General features: G+C 41.3%; 1 protein-coding gene across 7 annotated transcripts in view; it reads right to left on the bottom strand.

Moving 5' to 3' along the window:
• Nucleotides 1-15,312, bottom strand: part of gramd1bb (GRAM domain containing 1Bb) — a 132,585-nt gene extending 117,273 nt beyond the window's left edge. For 4 of the 7 annotated variants that reach the window (XM_054793201.1, XM_054793202.1, XM_054793203.1 and 1 more), the window contains exon 1: nt 15,125-15,311. The gene's annotated coding sequence lies outside the window, so the exon portion shown is untranslated. Of the gene's footprint in view, nt 1-15,124 lie in introns of all 7 variants that reach the window. The other 3 variants (XR_008573050.1, XM_054793198.1, XM_054793199.1) reach the window with 1 other exon arrangement.
• Between the last annotated feature and the right edge of the window lie 5,342 nt (nt 15,313-20,654).

Below are 20,654 nucleotides of genomic sequence, written 5' to 3'. Positions count from 1 at the left end.
CTAATTAAAGCCAGAGATGGTGGAGGTTGTTATGTTATGTTAACAGTTGGCGAGCAGATGCTGAGTCAATGTCTCACCTTCACAACTTGTCCTCTATCAAAACTATGATTCACTTTGAAACTGACAGTTATTTCTCTGATACTGAAACATAATCAATCATTGTCAAAATCACTGTCATGAAAAATAAATAGTTAAATAGCTCTCTGTTGCACATGAAGTCCAACCATCTGTCATAAGTGAAAAAGCGGACACATGATCCCTCATTGACGACATCACTTTTAGGTTTTTCATAAAGCGCTGGTATAACTTTCTGGCTAGTTCTTTCTAGTTCTGCGTGAAGAGCTTAGGCCTCTCTAGTAATACATTTAATAGCATAAACTATAACCAAAACGGTATGCAAGTGGACTGAAACACACATGCAGAACCAAAACGGTTCAATACATGGGACGGCATGGCTCAGGTAGAGTGGTCGTCTCCCAACGATGTTCATGGATCATGTCGAAGTATCCTTGAACCCACAGTTGCTCCTGATACTGCGCCATCAGTAGGTAAAGATAAGATCAAAGATGGCGCCCTCCGTGGCAGACGTCTCTGTGACACTCTCCCGTGTTTTTCTATTTTTTGCTATTTTATTGTTCATTTGGGACATTCAACACACTCACGCAGTACATTACAACAGAGAGACACTTTTGAACATCGGCAGGGTTCACCATGAACTTTCATTTAGCCTCTCAGACTTTGCCTTTCTTCTGCGCCGGGAGAACGCAGCAGCCTGCGGACCTGGTGAGCTGAATACCCGGCGAGCAAAGCATCCGAGGCGTAAACGAGGCAAGCGAGCCGGCCTGCATGCTAGGCTAAAAGCTAGAGCGACGAGGCCACCGCTACCAAGCCTGCTGCTAGCCAACGTCCGCTCTCTTGAAAACAAGATGGACGAACTACGAGCAAGGATTACAGCTCAACGTGAGATCAGGGAATGCTGTGTCCTCACCTTCACAGAAACCTGGCTGACGGAGGATATACCGGACTCGGCGATCCAGTTGGAAACATTTGCTGCTTACCGGGGAGATCGGACTTTAGCGTCTGGTAAACACAGAGGTGGCGGCGTCTGTGTTTACGTAAACAAACGGTGGTGCACAGACGTACAGACGATGGAAAAGCACTGCTCGCAGGACATTGAGCTGCTGATGGTGAAATGCAGACCTTTTTATTTGCCTCGTGAGTTTAGCGCTGTGTATTTAACTGCTGTTTACATCCCACCACGAGCTAACACTGCTAATGCACTAGGCCTCCTGCATGACATCATTGATAAACACGAGACCAAACACCCAGACGCTGTATTCATTATATCTGGCGATTTCAACCACTGTAACCTCAGGACTGTCCTCCCCAAATATTACCAGCATGTGAGCTTTCCCACAAGGGAAAATAACATCCTAGACCAAGTCTACAGCAACATGAAAGGTGCTTTGAAGGCTGTTCCAAGACCCCACTTTGGTAAGGCTGACCACATCTCCATATTCCTTTATCCAACATACAGACAACTTCTCAAACAAGCTCCCCCTGTAAGTACAGCAGATACGTCACTTCCTGTTGTACGGAAAGGACGCTCACGGAAAAGCTCCGTCCACTATTACCGGAGTTTTAAACTTTTGCGACCTTGGTGAATACAGTTCGTGATCACAACTTGTGATTACAACTCTGCAAGTGAGTGCTGAGACTTCTGCCTCAACTCGGACCCGCGAGTGGACTAAACTCACCAAAAGAGACAATCAGGTGGAGCCGACAGCCGTTACATGCAAGCTATCATGCTAGCCGCGGTTTGAAGCCTGATTTCAATAACAGGATAACATTTGGAGTTTTCCTGTGCAGCTTTTTCGGCCCACGAGGACTGGTGGGACTTGGTGAGATACTGATGAGAGATAAACTCGCCGTTATAACGAAGATTATTCACCGAAGGCATTGCACCACAAGTCAACGGCTAACTGACGGCGTTACCTAGCAACAGTAACAATGTCAAAGGCTCGAGGGAGAAGAAGCGCAACAAGCGGTGGCTCTAGTAGTTCTGGTCGAAGTACTCCAGATTCAGTCATATATACGGAAGATGTCGAACAGATTCCTGAGACAACTGGAGGTGCTCACCTACTACCACAACCGCCACCGAGACCTTACAAGGATGACACAGTTAACCAGTTGACACACCTGAGTGGAAATATAGACAAAGCAACAGCGACAGCCTTGCAGAAGGTTAAACACCGCGCAAAAAAGCAAGAAAGAAGTTCAATGGAAAAGAGTGAGTATACTATGGCGAAAACCATGGAGGATTATGGAAAACAGATGCAGCAACTTGTGGAGAATTCCAACTCCCTGCATCAACTAATTTATAGTTTGATAGAGACTACCAACGCCATACAAAGAGAAATGCAAGGTCTGAGAGTGGAGAATAAAAAATTACAGGAAAGTTATGACGCACTGGGAGCCACTCTCAAAAAAGAATGTGAAGAAAAGGATAAAATCATTGAGAAGCTGAAAAACACCATAGATGACATGGATCAGAACACACGAATGAATGACGTGGTCGTGACGGGACTTCGAATTAAACCAAGGTCCTATGCCAGAGCAGTGGCGAATACTGAAGAACCAGACGAAAGGGATGTCGCCTCAACAGAGCAACAAGTTGTTGATTTTTTGCAATCGAAGGAGGTGGATGTAGACATCCAATCTATTGATACTTGCATCCCACTGTATGGGAGGAACCGCACTACACCCGTCATCATCGTCAAATTCACCAACAGGAAACACAAGGTTGCTCTGCTGAAACAGGGAAAGAAGCTGAAAGGAACAAATGTCTACATGAATGACCACCTGACCAAGCGCAACGCTGAGATTGCGAAGAAAGCACGTGATCTGAGGAAGCAAGGAAAGATTCAAGGAACATGGAGTGCAAACTGCAAAATCTTCATCAAAGCAAATGGAGGACCAGAGGCCAGAGTTCTTGCTGTCAAAGACATCAAGGACCTAGAAGGATACTGAGGTCTCCCAACATGGAGGAAAACAGCTTTAATATGCTACAAGAAGATCTACAATTGGACATTTTTCACTTTACAGATCACAAACAATTGGATATGGAAAAAGACATTGATCCAGACTCAAATTTTTTCTCTCACATTACAAACGACTGCCGTTATTATACGGAGGAGCAATACAACAACAGTTTTATCAACGACGACAAGTTATCCATCATACACATAAACAGCAGAAGCTTGAACGCAAACTTTACTAATATTAAACAATATTTGAATCAATTCAAAGAACCTTTCAAAGTTATAGCAATCTCAGAAACTTGGATTAATGCTAACAAAGGAATGGACTTCGAGCTGGAAGGATATGAAATGACGTGTGCAAACAGGAACAATGCAAATGGAGGAGGTGTGGCCGTATACGTGGACAAACATTTGAACTACAAAATGGTAAAGAATATGTCATTTGTCATTGATAACATTTTAGAATGTATAACAATTGAAATCTGTAAAGAAAAAAGCAAAAATGTGTTAAGTTGTGTGTACAGAACTCCAAAGTCAAAGATTGGAATGTTTGAGGATTGGATTAAGACAACGTTTACAGACATAGGTCAGAAAACTATTTTCATATGTGGAGACTTCAATATTGACCTCTTGAACTCACACAAGTGCAAGGAAACAGATGACTTTATAGATACAATGTATAGCTTGAGTTTATATCCTAAAATCATTAGACCAAGTAGAATAACAGACCACTGTGCCACCCTCATCGATAATATATTCACCAATGACTTTGATAACAACACCATCAGTGGCCTGCTAATTAGTGACATCAGTGATCATCTTCCAGTGTTTACAATCTACAATGAACATTATAAGAAAAAACAGGCGGAGGCAAAAAAGACTTTTCAAAGATTGCGTACAGAGGATAACATCCGTGCCTTCAAGATAGGTCTGGAAGAACAAAGTTGGGAGAGTGTCTACAGTGCAACAGATGTGGACGAGGCATATGACAGCTTCCTTGGTACTTATATGGAGCTCTACGATAAGAACTGTCCCTGGCAAGAAAAACCCAAGAAGCAAAAGAAAAACCAGCAGCCATGGATGACAAAAGGACTAAAAAACGCCTGTAAGAAGAAGAACACATTATACAGGACATTTATCATTCAACAGACTAAAGAAGCAGAACAAAAGTATAAGACATACAAAAACAAGTTGACAACTATCTTGAGAGTGTGTAAGAGGGAATATTATAGTCACGTACTAAATAAGAACAAAAATAACATGAGAGCAACTTGGGGCATCTTAAATAGTATTATAAAGAACAACTTTAAGAAAGCAGACTATCCTCCCTATTTCATGGTTGGAAACACTAACAGGAATGACATGAATGCGGTAGCTGAAATGTTTAATGAATATTTTGTAAATATTGGACAAAAACTGGAAGAGGAAATTCCAAAACAAGACACAATTGATGAAGGGATTGATATTATTGATAGGAATCTTAATTCTATGTTTCTCACTGCTGTAACCAAAAAGGAGATCACTGACATTGTTAACCATTTTAAGGCAAAAACATCAACTGATTGTCATGGAATCGAAATGGAAACAATTAAAAGGGTCATCAATGAGATCGCAGACCCGTTAACATATATTAGTAACTTATCATTTCAGACTGGAATATTTCCAAGCAAAATGAAAACAGCCAAGGTGGTTCCAATTTTCAAAAAAGGAGACAAACACCAATTTACAAATTATCGACCAGTTTCTTTGTTACCACAATTCTCGAAAATTGTGGAGAAGCTATTTAATAATAGGTTGGACAAATTTATTAATAAGAATGAATTATTGGCAAGTAGTCAATATGGTTACAGAGCCAACATTTCAACTTCTATGGCACTGACGGAAATCACGGAGGAAATCACTACTGCCATAGACAACAGAAGATGCGCAGCAGCAGTATTCATGGATCTGACAAAAGCCTTCGATACAATTAATCACACTATTTTAATTTCAAAATTAGAAAGGTACGGAATTAGAGGTTTAGTCTTAAATTGGGTTAAAAGCTACCTAGCAAAGAGGAAACAATTTGTAAAGCTAGGAGAATATACATCTGGGAGTCTACACAATACGTGTGGAGTACCACAGGGGTCCATACTGGGACCAAAACTGTTTAACTTGTACATTAACGACATTTGCAAAGTAACTAACAACTTAAAATTGGTCTTATTCGCCGATGATACCACCGCTTTCTGTTCTGGTGAAAGCACACAAGAACTCATTAAAAAGGTCAAGGATGAAATGGTCATATTAAAGTCATGGTTTGACAAGAATAGATTATCTCTGAATTTAAGTAAAACTAAAATAATGCTATTTGGTAATAGTAGAAAGGACACGTACGACCAAATACAAATTAATGGAACGGATATTGAAAAAGTGGAAGAATATAAATTCCTTGGGGTTATAATAGATGAAAAAATGAGTTGGAAATCTCATATTAAATATATACAACAAAAGGTGGCGAGAAATAGCTCTATATTGAATAAAGCAAAATATGTTCTTGATCAAAAATCACTCCACACTCTGTACTGTTCCTTAGTATTACCATATCTAACGTATTGTGTGGAGATATGGGGAAATAATTACAAAAGCAATCTTCACTCACTCACTGTACTGCAAAAAAGATCTGTGAGGATAATTCATAATGCCAAGTATAGAGAACATACAAACCCTTTATTTTTAAAATCACAGATATTAAAATTCGCAGATTTAGTACACTTTCAAACCGCTAGAATAATGTATAAAGTTAATAATAACTCGTTACCCAAAAATCTAATCAAGTATTTCTCAATCAGAGAGGAGAAATATGATCTTAGAGGAAAATTAAACCTAAAACATTTATATGCGAGAACAACGCTGAAAACCCACAGCATTTCCGTGTGTGGAATTAAATTATGGAACGGATTGAGTAAAGAACTCAAACAATGTACAGAGATGAGCAAATTCAAAAAACAATACAAGCAGTTGATGTTTGCTAAATACAAGGCAGAAGAGTCCTGATTGTTCTGTCAGGTTTGTTATTTTATTTTATTTTATTTTATTTTATTTTTTTTCTATTTTATTTTATTTTATTTTATTTTATTTTTTATTTATTTAATTAAATTTTATTTTTTATTTATTTATTTTTATTTATTTATTTATTTATTTATTTATTTTTATAATTTTCTTTGTTGTGCTTAAAAAAAAAAAAAAAAAAAAAAAAAAGGTCATCATTATTATTATTATTATTATTAATGTTCTTTCTTTTTTTGGGGGGAGGGCTATCTCACCGTTATCTATTATGTGTTATCCTGACTATCACTGAAAACATGACATGGAATCCAGGAAGTGAACTACATGTACTGTACTAGATGTAGAATGGATGGGGGGTAGGATTAAATAAGCTTTGCTTCTTCCTACTCCTTTTGGACATGTGGAACTGTCAAAGAATGATTCACGAGATGTATTCCATTGTAACCTTCATGTTCAAATAAACTAAACCAAACCAAACCAAACCAAAGTGTGGAATGAAGAAACTGATCAAGTACTTCAGGACTGCTTTGGCTGCACAAACTGGGATGTGTTTAAAACTGCAGCGGGGAGGGAAGATTGTACTGTTGATTTGGATGAATATGCTTCTGCTGTTACTGGCTACATTAGCACATGCATAGAGACTGTTACCACCACCAAGTATTACAGAAAATACCCTAACCAAAAACAGTGGATGAACTGTGATGTAAGGGCTAAGCTACGTGCTCGTTCGACTGCATTTGTCATGGGCACCGCTGATGACGACAAAAAGGCCAGATATGACCTGAGGAGGTCCATACGGGAGGCCAAAAGACAGTACAGACAGAAGCTGGAGGGCTACTATTCCACCTCAGACCCTCGGCGCATGTGGGCGGGGCTCCAGCACATCACAGACTATCGACAGCAGAGTAGCGTAGCCACGTCCAGCCAAACCACACTTCCAGATGAGCTGAACGAGTTCTATGCCCGCTTTGACACCCAAACTCCTGATGAGCAGAGAGGGTGGCTGGACCTGGGGAGCACACAGGACTCACCTCTCATGGTGACATCAGCTGATGTGCGCAGGGTTCTAAACAAAACAAACCCACGAAAAGCAGCAGGGCCAGACAACATCTCAGGACGTGCACTTCGGGTTTGCTCATCAGAGCTAGCTGATGTGCTTGCTGACATATTTAACCTGTCGCTTGCACAAGCATCTGTACCGACCTGCTTTAAGTCCACCACCATAGTGCCCGTACCCAAGAAGAGCAACGTGACCTGCTTGAATGACTATCGCCCTATAGCACTCACTCCTATTGTTATGAAGTGCTTTGAAAGAATAGTCATGACCCACATCAAAAAGAGCATCCCGGCGGCAACTGTGGACCCTCTACAGTTTGCATATCGCCAGAACCGGTCCACGGATGATGCAGTCAACACTGCCATCCACACAGCCCTTTCTCACCTACAGGGCCAGGACACATACGTCAGAATGCTATTTATAGACTATAGCTCTGCTTTTAATACAGTCTGCCCCCACAAACTCACAAATAAGCTCCTCACACTTGGCCTGTCTCCCTCCCTCTGTAACTGGGTGTTTAACTTTCTCACAGGCAGGCCCCAGTCAGTCAGAGTCCACAATCGCACATCCAGCTCAAGAATTGTGAGCACTGGGACCCCACAGGGGTGTGTGCTGAGTCCGCTCCTCTACACGCTCTTCACCTACGATTGCGTGGCCTCCCAGAACAACACCAGCATCATTAAATTTGCGGATGACACTACAGTCATCGGACTGATCACTGGTGGTGTTGAAACATCATACAGAAGAGAGGTGGCGGACCTCATAGCTTGGTGTCGTGATAACAATCTCCTTCTCAATACAGATAAGACTAAAGAGATGATCATCGACCCAAGAACAAGGGAAAAGGAGCCGCATAGACCCCTGTTTATTGATGAGACTGAGGTGGAGAGGGTGAAAACCTTCAAGTTCCTTGGCACACACATCAGCGAGGACCTCACCTGGTCTCACAACACCCAACAAATTATGAAGAAGTCCCAAAGGAGACTGTACTTCCTGAGAAGACTGAGGAAATTTGGCATGTCCACCACAATCCTGAGTTGCTTCTACAGATGCACTATCGAAAGTGTCCTTACCGCCTCCATCACTGTTTGGTACGGTAACTGTACAACACGTGATAGGAAGGCACTCCAGCGGGTGATCAAGACCTCACAGAACATTGTTGGGGCAGCCCTCCCCTCACTGCAAGACATTTATAAAACTAGAGTCCTACGCAGAACACACAACCTCATCAAGGACAGCACACATCCACAACACTCATTATTCACACTCCTACCGTCAGGCAGACGCTACAGGAGTTTGAAGTCCAGGACACAAGGCTGGCAAACAGCTTTTACCCACAGGCCATCAGGCTCCTCAACGAAGCACTCGCACACGCCACACGCAACACACGCACACACTCATAGCACTTTATTTATTTATTTATTTATTTATTTATATTGTTTACTTGTATTAATGTCTCTTCTGTTGTTGTTGCTTAATTTATTGGTATATATGTTTATGTGTTTATGTTTCTTATGTTCTTATTCTTTCATTTGTTTTCTTTCTTTTCTTGGGAGAATGAACAGAATAAGATTTTCATTGCATGGTATAACTGCTGTTTTACCATGCACATGACAATAAAACTCTCTTGAATCTTAAATGTGCTAACCGTGTCAAAGCACTTTGAGTGCCTTGGAGGTGGAAAAGCGCTCTACAAGTGAAAGACCATTTACATCCATGTGAACCGTTACACCCCTATCAATTGTGTTCATCTTATACAGTCATGGAAAAAATTAGCTTGAGCTAATAAGGGAATGCATGGATGCGAATAAAAAAGTAGGCAAATGCCCTCCATTGGAACGTGGCTGCATTGTCTAATACATTACCAAGTTATTTAATACAAGTCAAGTGTTATCACTTCATAACACAACACTCTATTACTAGGGTCGTCCCGATCCGATCTTCAGGATCCGGATCGGCTACTGATCCGCTGTATTTTGAAGATCAGGTAATATCAGCTTTCGCCATGAGATTGGGCTGATCCGGTTGCTGTATAACGTTAGTAACTTTGGGCCGCACTCCTAACACTAACCCTAACCCGCAAGAAGAAAAAGCAATACCACCATGCAGGTACCGGGCCGCACAGAAAGAAAAAATAATTTCCATGATATTTTATTTTGAAAAGTGGCTGGATTCTGTCTGTTTCATCCGTCTCATTTGACGCATGTCCATTGTGCGTGTGCTAACTTTATCTCATGCCGCACAGATAGACTACTACTGTATTTGTACTGTTTTTCTTTCACCTCATATTTGGTGTCAAATGCTGATACTATGTGGGAATGCATGAAGGTAAGTTCTGATGACTTATTGAGTGCTAATGTGCACATTTGTCTCAAGTTAATTCATGCTAGCACACTGCCTTTTACCACAAACGTCAAACAGTGATGTAATAATCTCTCTGCAAAAACTCCAGAGATAAAATAGATTAGATTGCTATAATTACTCCCAACTTTCCTGATTTGTGGCCTATTTTAAGTAGTTCTGGTTATTTCGATCATGCAACGTGTCAGTTATCACAAATAACTAGGGAGAACGACTGCATTAATTATAAGGCACATTTAAATTGCGCTCCTGTGCATTTGCTCATGCATGAGGAAGTAATACAGTGTGGCAATTTCGAGGCATTCTGGTTATTTTCATTCTGCATTAGTGGCCATTATGTTTAATAACTGGTAGGAGTAAGCATTACATTAATTAAACAACACGGGCGTGAGCAGGCACTCCATTGGCTTTCGTTTGAGGGTTTCGAGTCATTCTGGTTATTTCTGTTATGCAAGGTGTAGGTTGTCACTACTAGTGGCAGAAGGAATGGCCACATTGATTATGCAACATGTCCAAGTTTATATGTGTGTGTAAGAGAAAGAAGTTTTTTCTGTCACCGACCAGGTGGGACTTAATGGGCTCTTGCATGCACATGTGCCACCTATCCATAAAGTTTCATTAATAACAGTGGTGTAATTTTTGTGTAATCCTGCTAAAAAATGCACAAACCAACCACAAACCATCTGATACACTCTGACGCTGTTTATGGATTCACCCAAGTGGGAGACGATGCCGTAAAAGTTATACTGTATATTTTAGTTTATCCTTTATGCCAATAAATCCTGGCCTGCCGAATCCTAATTCAATTTAGAACTAAATAAAACTTAGTGTATCTGGATGTAACGGTTGCCAGCCTGTGAGGCTGTGCAAGTATACGTTGGTAAACCTCACTCCCTCTGCCTTGAGAGCTGCGCTGAACACACGGTGGACAGTCCGAGCTTTTGGCTGTGTGGTCAGCGCTCTCGCCCCCCCATTACGAAGGTCCTGTGTTCGAGCCCCGGTGCGAAACAGGGCGGGTTACATGGACACAAAATGGGGTCAATGTGGGTTCCAGTAACACCTGCTAATACCAGGCGAGTATGCCAAGTACGCTAAGCCTTTGTAGCCTTTCATTTTTATGAAGGTTAGGGGTGTGCAGGAATGTTAATAAAGGTTGTTTATTACCACAGGGATTACTAAAAGAGGCTTGGTTTTAACACAGGCAGCAGCAGCACAGTGTTGGTACCACACCCATAAACAAGGAGGGGGTTTGACTGGAGTTTAAGATTAGTCATTAGCATGTCATCACAGACTGCCTCACTGAGAAAGAAACGAAAGAAATGTTGTAATATTGTGATTGGATCAAGATAATGTGAATGACAACTGTGCAGCAGCTCATAAGGGGATGAAGAGGAAAGAGGATGACAAAAGACACACAAGCCCAAACTGATTAACATGGTGACATTTGACCCCAGTCTCAAAGGGTTGAAGCTCGCTCTAGTGTGAAACAGTCCTGAAACAGATTGGTTGGAAATTGTGGCCAGCACACCTGCACTGATTTGACTTTAGCCACCTCAGTCACCTTGACGTGATCTTAATCACTTAATTCAAAAATATTCATGGTTCAGTCCTGACAAAATGACTTTTGGAGAAGATTTGTTGAAGACTGGGCTGACTAGTGTATTTCCAGTAGTGTTTTCTTTATTCACTTGGGTAAAGTAAGAGACACTTTATTTGTACAAATGAATGTTTCAAATAAACTAAATATTAACATAATTAAATTATATTTACAGTGGTATCTCGTTTTTGGTTAAGTCGTTCGAAAAGGTCAGATGAAAACCGAAACGTATGAAAAGGGAGGCAATTTTTTCTGTAGGAAATAATGTAAATCCAATTAATCTGTTCCAGACACCCAAAAATATTAACAAACAATACATTTTATAGATAATAATTATAGTTTTTACCTACAGAAGAAAATGCAATTCTAAATAATTAAAAATGACAAATGGATTGAACTTACTGTAGAAACAGACTTCCCATACATCCTGGCGAGATTGAATTCATTAGTGTTTCTCAACTTCTTTGTGAAATTGGCCCCAAAAAATGGCCAAAGAGTGAGTCAGCAATGCGGATGGTGCTTTGTTTGGACACTCGATTTTGCGGAACGACACAGTAGAGGGCAAACGAGCTAGTTTGTTACGTGCACTGTTATATGAAAACGGACAGTGAACAAAAAACGAGGGAAAAAAACTTTTGGCCAACATTTCAGATGAAAACCAAATCATGCGGTATTACAATATGAAATGTATATTAAGAATTATAATACTTTATTCTGACCTCAGTCACTTCCTGAAGGGTAAATTTGTGACTTTTTTCTCCTATTTCTCCTACTTTTCTAAATTATTAAGCCCTTTGAAGACAGTTGGCGGAAACGTATCAGTCGGTACGGTCTTTGATAGATCGAGGCCTGAAAAAGACAATGCATTATTTGATTTATTCATTTTTTTTTCCTAAAGTAATTAAGTTTGACGGCCAACCTGTAATGGCCCCTTACAGTATGTAACCTCCACATGAAAGGGAAGAATCATGCTAATTTAAAAATAATCGAAAAAGGAATAAATGTATGAAAATAGGCTTGTTATCGTAAAAGCATGAGTTGACGAGCACTGAAAGTAAAATTATCCAAAAATGAAGAGAATGCCTGCTGGAAATAAGAAAACAAAAACACAACACTAACTTTTAATAGCACCACACCAACCTTTTAATAGCTGCAGCTGTGTTATATATTGTACTCCAAAGGTCAAAGTCTAATAGAAAATGCAACAGGGAGTGCCTGCATATCCCCCGCTGACATCCATTTGGTTCACAGTTTGTTTGGATGGAATTTATTTTAAAAATGAGAAAAAAACATAATTTTGTCTGGAAAAACAAAGTTGCAGCATCTGTCCTGTTTTACAAATGGTGCACACGCCAGGAAATTTGATTATTTTATTTAGCAGTAGCTGTTATTAACTGAGCAGCACTGTGCTTTGCACTCCACAAACACTGCTCTTAAAAAAACATACTGATTTTAAGATTTCCCACAATTAAGGCCAATTATTTGCCAAACATTTCAACCTAAAAAAAGAACAAATGTGAGTTTTCTACCAATTGAGAGTGACCCAGAGAACGTAGTGGTGAAACAAATCACCATCAATCTTCATAGTGAGAAACACTAATGAACCTTAAAGAAACGCATTACACTGACAATGACAAAATGCCATAGACTGAACAGACACCTGAAGACTCATCGGATCAATGGTGATTACACTAATTAAAATTTTGTTGGTAATGTGTTGTGTAAAATCAGGTCCCCTACCACTGATAACAAAAGATGCAACACTGATACAATAAAAAGTAAATTACATTACAAATGCTATACAGAGGAAAAACCATGAAACCCAAAAATAGTTGAATATATGAAACTAGGTCTGACATCTAGGTTGTCATGAATTGTTAATGATCTTATAATACACTATAGTTTGTGCTCACAGATGCAAAGGGGGCTCATAAATACAGTGGACAGTCATGATTTCAATGAAAGGTTTTAGGAAAAATGAACCTCTAAAGTAGCATTAAACTTTGGATTTTGAGCTGCCATCATCAGAGGATTCTTTGCACAGTGGTGTGCACTCAGGGGCAGCAAGGCCTTTTCTGTTGGCCTAGACACTATCAGAAGCACTGACCTACATGTACAACTTCATTGTTCCAAGAAATTGTATTCATTTATTCCTAACAATCCATTAAGTTTGTTTTGTGGCTTGTCTCTTGGTTGCACTGCTTCCAGTAGTGTATGTGTATGTTAGATTATTTTTTCCAATCAGACCTCAGCTTCTATATGTTGCCATGTCAATCTCATCTGCTGAGGGCCTTCAGAATTAGGAGTGCTGGCCTGTGTCACTCAAACCCTATTAGCAATGGGGCTGTTTTTTTAATCAATCAGATTTCAGTCTGGCCTCACAGACCAGCTAGCTGGCCCACAATAACAGCATTTTTCCATAATCTAATTGGTTGATCAAAGCAAAACTCTCCGACAAGCCAAGTTACACCCACAATGGCTGACTAAGGAGGAGAAATTGACATCATTTAAACTTTTTATGTTTTTGTCACAGTTATAAGATAAATATTGACTTAAAACTGCTCCAGATCATGTTGTAGTGTAGAGGTTTGGAGTTATCTGAAGCCTTTATCACCAAGCCATTACTTTTATGCTTGTTACATTTGGCTGAACGCCAAATTTACAGGCATAGACAGTCACGAGTGGAAGTTACCAACGCTCAAAGTTACTAGCAGAAATAAGTCAGGTGTATCATTCACGATGTATTAAAAGATAAAGGGTTAACTTGATTTTGTGCTTTATTAAAATGGTGTTGTAGCGACCTGTTAGTTATGTACAGTACAGTGTTAAGAGTTTGTGAATTCCTACTGTCTGTAAATGTGACAGACGGAGTCCTGTGTGCGTGGGTGGGGGTTGAGAAGGACTGATGCTTGTCGACAGAACAGCGTTTCTATTTGGATTTTATTTTGGCTTTTTGCAACATTCGAAGAAACATACTACAATTCATACTCTTCAAAGCTATAACATTCCAACAATGTACCAATGCTTTTGGCCAGTGTTGCCATACATGTTGTCACTTATCACCGTTAAGGCAGAGCACATTACTTATGGTCTTCTTTTTACACTTGTGTGACGACAATAGGTTACAACTTTTCAGAGGTTTCTTGTAGAAATGCTTGAAAAATGCCAGTACAACAATTCAAAAGTTTTTTGCGACAGACCCTGGAACATATTACATTATTAAAAATGTGGTGCAAACTTCTTGGTGACTGTGTGTGTTTGAGTCACACACACACCATTGTGTGAAGGAAACTTCCCTAGATTGAAAAGTTTTCATTTTTTATTTTCCCAAGGAAATTAAACAATATGCATCCTACGGTGTGAGATCTTTGGGAGAAGCTAGAACATTGTGTGAGCATTGTGAGCTTCATCATAATAATAATAAAAAGAAAGGCTGGATTGTGTCCAAGTCACCTGACAATAATCCTGAGTTCCAAACGGAGTGGAAAGTTGGAAAAAATGTTTCAATGCTTGAGTTGCAAAGTATTTAAACACAAGTGTGTGCCTCTAGTGGACAACACAACTTAATATCAAACAGGTTATTATCATTGTGCTGTTATTCTTTAGTGTGCAGGACAAATTAGGCACAAACAGACGCTAAAATACACCTCACGCCTGTATTTCTAACAAACCATGGACAAAAGCAACACTGATTTTATTTATGGAAGTTGGCATGTGAGAAACACTGGGCTGCCCTTCATCTTTATCTTGGAATACCTGACTGCTAATGAAGTCCACTCTGTCCTGTCTAGCTTGCTGATGAGGTGGTGATTGGGTCAAAAGTGATCAACAGCTATCCATCCTTCTTGGCGGTGCCCATAACACTTTAAAGTGTCACATGTCTGTATTTTGGAGGCTCATTCACTCAACAAAAAACATCACATTCAAGGCAAAAAAAAGCACGCACGCAGGACAAATGGATAGTATGCAGCATGCAGCTTTGACGTTTAAAAGATTTAAAGAAGAGGAGGCGGCCGTTACCTCAGTGTGGAGAGTTGGAGTCAAAAATCATTCTGCCATCTGTCAACCACAAAAAGGAAGTAAGAGTCCCTCTCCTTCGTCTCTCCCTGGCTTTACATTAGAGGACAGAGCTGTACTCCAAGAACAGACTAAAGTCTGAATGATGGAAGGATGCTCTATTCCTCCTCCTCATGCTGCTGCTTCTGAACAATGTCACCCTCTCACTGTGTTCTGTCTCTAGCCTCCTTCTGAGCTGCCTCTCTCTCTGCAATTCCTTGTACTGCTCCACTTGGACTCACTCACTCACTGCTTGATGTGCATTCACTGAGGTGACCACTGTGCTGCACACTCAATCATATGCAAACAACAAAACAAGGCAGACACAATGCTCTTGTCATGCACACTGGAACATGTGTTTCTGTCTCAGATGGATGCCTCAAATGAACATACAGTATATGTAATGTAGTCCCCATTTCCTGTGTAGTAGGTCATCCTTTTTCTGAATGCATGGTGAAAAAAGTGTGTGGAGGGATTCAGACAGAATGGGAAATGTCTCCACTCTGGATGTAATGACTCATCTTTCATAAAAGCAAAATTCCCAAAGCCCATTTCTTTATGATGGCACACAAAAATATCAAATACGTTATGTGGACACCCGCTCTAAGGTAATCGGATTGGATGCTTTGTAGGGGATGTGCTATTTTGAGCCCTTCGGTTGTTATGCACAACAGAAGAAAAAACATTTTTTACGAAATGTAGAATCTCTATGAAAATGATCCACGCCCAAAAAACCCCACCACCGCCCCAACCCACCCCCCGATGTTGCTTTAAGAGGATAGGACGATGGTGTTTGTCGCTCTGCTGCCACCTGCTGTGTATTTGCTCTCTGTGCAGCTTCAGCCGGTGTGGGTGGAGTCCCCAGCACACACCTGCAGGCAATCTCATCAGAACCCCTCCATATACTCGGCGGCAACTAGGAGCCAGTGCCAGATTGTACTACTTGCTACTCCCTGTTACCTGTTCCGCTTGGTCCGGCTCCTTACCTGCTTCCCTGCTTTCTGGCTCACCTTCGTTACTGCTTACTATTGTGCTTTGGACTTGTATACTCACCGTTGTTCCGGCTCAGGTTTGCCTGTAGTACTTCTGAGTTGTATTATATTTACTTCCTGACAGCGTTTTCTGTTCTTGCTTTTGGTTTGTGACTTTTCTTGTGTTGTACTTTTTCCCCCAGCTACGGGACACCCTTTGTTATTAAACCTTTTTGTATCTGATTTTGGACTGTCGTCTCTGCATTTGGGATCCGCCACCTTACCAGTGACTCCACCCCTTGTGGCAATAACAATAGAAGGCAGCCATGGCTGGCTGGAGTTGTATCAATGATACAAATTGTGATGCAGTGACCTCAGCCATTACGAGATGGCAGAAGGGCGATTCACTGATCCACCTGGCAACATAACAGGTTGTCACAGGTGAATAGATCAGTAGATGTTTCAAGCAGCCATAATTTAGCATGAAAAGGACACTGCCATGCAGAGGCCTAAGAGCAAGCTCAGTTGATGTACAGTATTTGATATACAGTAATATCATATAGTGCAAGGTTGCCCACACTTTTTCAACTACTTTTAAAATGGCCAAGTCCCAAAGATGTACTTCCTACTATAAACACAGGGAATGCATATATTTAATATATTTATAAATCAGTATTTATGTACATTGTACATGTATATCAGGGGTGCACACACTTTTTCAGCATGCAAGTTACAAGTCAGAAGTCCAGTTAGCATTTGCTATCAAGCATTACTGATATACAACAAATAAAATAAAATGATGATGCAAAAGACAATGCAGCCGAAGTCAGGGCAACATATTAAAAAGTTTCAGCAATGGGGACATTTTCCGATTAATCATCAAATAATAGTTTTGCTAACAAAAAGTGTAGAAAACACACTTTCTATAGTGGCGATCAGGACGTGAAGCAAAGCCATCAAACAATTCACTTGTAGCAGCTAGTTATGTATAAAAAAAGTAAACAGATAACTTTTGCTTTAGATACTAGGCATCTTACCAGTGAGTTAGTTTATCCGTAATCTGAATGAAATGAAATTTCCACTTCCACGTAGTGTCTTTTCACCACTTAGTCAGTAGCGAATCAGATGGGGCACTTAATGTCAGCTGACTGATGCCATATGACCTCTACAAAGTGGCGGAAAAGGCTTCTTGAGGCGTCATCTGTACTTCTGTGAAGAAAGTGTCGGACGTTTCGCTCCTCATCCGAAGAGCTTCGTCAGCGAACTAATAAGTGCTGGTAGCTTAGGCCTTAAATACAGTAAGACTCATACTGTATTACAGTATGTACTGTATACTCATACTTCTTACTGTATTTAAGGCCTAAGCTACCAGCACTTATTAGTTCGCTGACGAAGCTCTTCGGATGAGGAGCGAAACGTCCGACACTTTCTTCACAGAAGTACAGATGACGCCTCAAGAAGCCTTTTCCTCGATGGACAACTCCTGTACGACTGAGAGCCTACACAGACACTCTACAAAGTGGCGTTTATGATGTTTACACATGCATCTGACCTAATGGACACCCCTGATGTAGTGTCATTACTGTATGTCAGTGGTAACCAACCTTTTGGGGCCCAAGATCTCTGGTCTCGGCTGTGAACCTGAGCAAGTAATCTCCCTGATATACTAATGACCAGCCTTTTTGGAGGTGGACATCTATGGACTTAGATTTGTGCCTTAATTTTGAGGTAGCAAAGGCTGATTTTGAGCCACAGTGCAATAATTACTGTTGCGAGAGCAGGCACATCAGTCTGTCTCTCCTTGTCGCTCAACCTGTGAGCGCGAGATGAGTCGGTGTACGTGGTATACCCGGTCAGGTTTTGGGAACTGGGCTCCTGGCTGGCGTTTGCAGGTTGCATACCTGGAGAGCGGCAAGGCATACGGGCATGTTCAGTGGTCATAATGCATGCTTGTTGGTCATTCTCCGGGAGGGAAGGGCATCGGTTAGGGTTAATTTTTTTCACTTTTGTTTGGTCTTGGCAGAGGTTACTCTTTTTTTATTCGCACTCTAGGCCTGGTGGTGCCATCAAATAGATGACAAACACCCCTAAAAGGTTATGTCTTGTCCTTCAGACACTATTGGTTGTTGTTGTGTAATGAACATTACCTATTTGCCAGGTGCCCTTGGAATTGTCTCATGGCGACCCTGGCCAATAGCACTCATAAATAAATAGAAAAATGTACAGTTAATCCATGTTGTCGGTATCGGTATCAGCCAATCTCGCTAATGGATGAGCGGTATCGGAATCGGCAGCATCATCGGAGCATCCCTAATTTTAACACATAAATGCAACATAATGAATAAAAAAATTACTTTTAGGGGAATTCATTTACCTTCTTAATGATTGCTTTGAATTAATGCTAAAATACAGTCTGCAGTTATTAATTGCTTATTTGCATGGGGCCACATGGTCGTTGAATGGTTAACATGTTGGCCACACGGTCAGATCGGGAAGACCTGGGTTCGAATGTCCGTTTGGGCATCTTTGTGTGGAGTTTGCATGTTGTCCCCGTGCATGCGTGGGTTTTCTCCGGTTTCCTCCCACATTCCAAAAACATGCATGTTAGGTTAATTGGCGACTCTAAATTGTCCATAGGTATGAATGTGAGTGTGAATGGTTGTTTGTCTATATGTGCCCTGCCATTGGCTGGGTGTATCCTGCCTCTCGCCCAAAGTCAGCTGGGATATGCTCCAGCATACCCTCACCACCCTAGTGAGGATAAGTGGCATAGAAAATTGATGGATAATCGATGGAAAAAGCAATAATGTTCTTTTCATTTTATGAAATTAAACTTGCTTTGTGCAATAGAGAGCGAGAAGGTCACCCATGTCTTCCGCTTGTCACTTGTGATAAAGTAGGCTACTCTGTGTAATTAACCTTGAAACATTGCACCTATTTTTTAAAAGGTGTGGTTAATGTGTCTCACTGTCACAGCAGAGCAACAATAAGAAGATTGTTCATGCAGAGATAAGGAGGTGCTAAGCCAAATTTCACATTTAAAATGATGATGTAGCGCAAGCCTGTCCAAAGGGGCCAGTAGATTGCTTTAATTTTTAAATGTCATTTGGACACCCCTGATGTCATGTAAAGCTAGTTCTTCCTTGCAGTGTATGAATATAAAACAGTATTCCAGTGGTAAACATTGCAAGCTTTGTGAAAAAGTGTGAAAAAATTACAAAGTCCCAAGGAGGCGAGGCGAGAATTAAGACTGAGGGACCTGGAGCCTCAAAGCGGCTATAAAGCGCGTGGAGAGCCGCTGTTCCCCTGGAGGAGTTGAGAAAAAGTGTGAAAAAGTGACAAAGTCTTAAAGAGGCGTGGCAGAAATTCAGGCCAAGGGGCCTGCAGCCTCAAAGCGGACATAAAGTGCGTGGAGAGCCTGTTGCCCTCTGGCGGACACAGGCTGTAGTTGCAGTCAAATGAATTGGAGTCAATGGGCGAGAGTACCCAGTGTGCTGAAAAATATGTGAAAATGTGACCAAGTGTCAAATGAATGGGAGTGAATGGGCGAGAGTACCCAGTGTGCTAAGAACTATGTGAAAAGTTGTCCAAGTGTCTTAATGCGTTTGAATGGGTACCCCGGGTGAAAATATGTCTGTCCAGCAGGAGTGCATGCCGTCGGACCCCTCCTTCCTGGGTCTCATGAGCTCCACAGCACCGCCGGTGCTTCTGGCAGAGTGTGTCCGACACGAGTGCCCGTCCTTGGGAAGGCGAGTTGAGCTTAGCACCGCCCTAACATATGGGAGTCAATGGGCGAGAATACCCAGTGTGGCAAAAAAAGAGGTGAAAATTTGACAAAGTGTCAAATGAATGGGAGTCAATGGGCGAGAGTACCCAGTGTGCAAAAAAATATGTGAAAATTTGCCTAAGTGTCACTTGAATGGAAGTCAATGAGTGTTTTGGTCAACCAGGAAAAATGTCATTTACGGGAGAAGATAAAATCAGCCGAGAAATGGGGGGAGTATACACTTTACCTTCTCCCGTAAATGCCATTTTGCCTGTACAGTGAAACTGCGAATGGCTCATTAAATCAGTTATGGTTCCTTTGATCGCGCCACCATTACTTGGATAACTGTGGCAATTCTAGAGCTAATACATGGCAACGAGCGCTGACCCTGGTGGGGTTAGGGTTAGGCGTGCATTTATCAGACCTAAAACCCATGCGCGGCGCCTCACTCCCCGGAGCGGAGCGCCCCGGCCACTTTGGTGACTCTAGACCTGGTGCCGATCGCTGGCTCCCCCGTGGCGGCGACATCTCATTCGACTGTCTGCCCTATCAACTTTCGATTGTACTTTCTGTGCCTACCATGGTGACCACGGGTAACGAGGAATCAGGGTTCAATTCCGGAGAGGGAGCCTGAGAAATCTACCACATAAATCTACCACAAGGAAGGCAGCAGGCGCGCAAATTACCCACTCCTGACCCGGGGAGGTGGTGACGAAAAATAACAATACAGGACTCTTTCGAGGCCCTGTAATTGGAA

Source organism: Dunckerocampus dactyliophorus, chromosome 12, assembly GCF_027744805.1.
Source record: "Dunckerocampus dactyliophorus isolate RoL2022-P2 chromosome 12, RoL_Ddac_1.1, whole genome shotgun sequence".
Classification (NCBI taxonomy): Eukaryota; Metazoa; Chordata; class Actinopteri; order Syngnathiformes; family Syngnathidae; genus Dunckerocampus; species Dunckerocampus dactyliophorus.
Note: the sequence above shows the minus strand (reverse complement) of the source record. Positions and strands in the feature narration are given on the sequence as shown.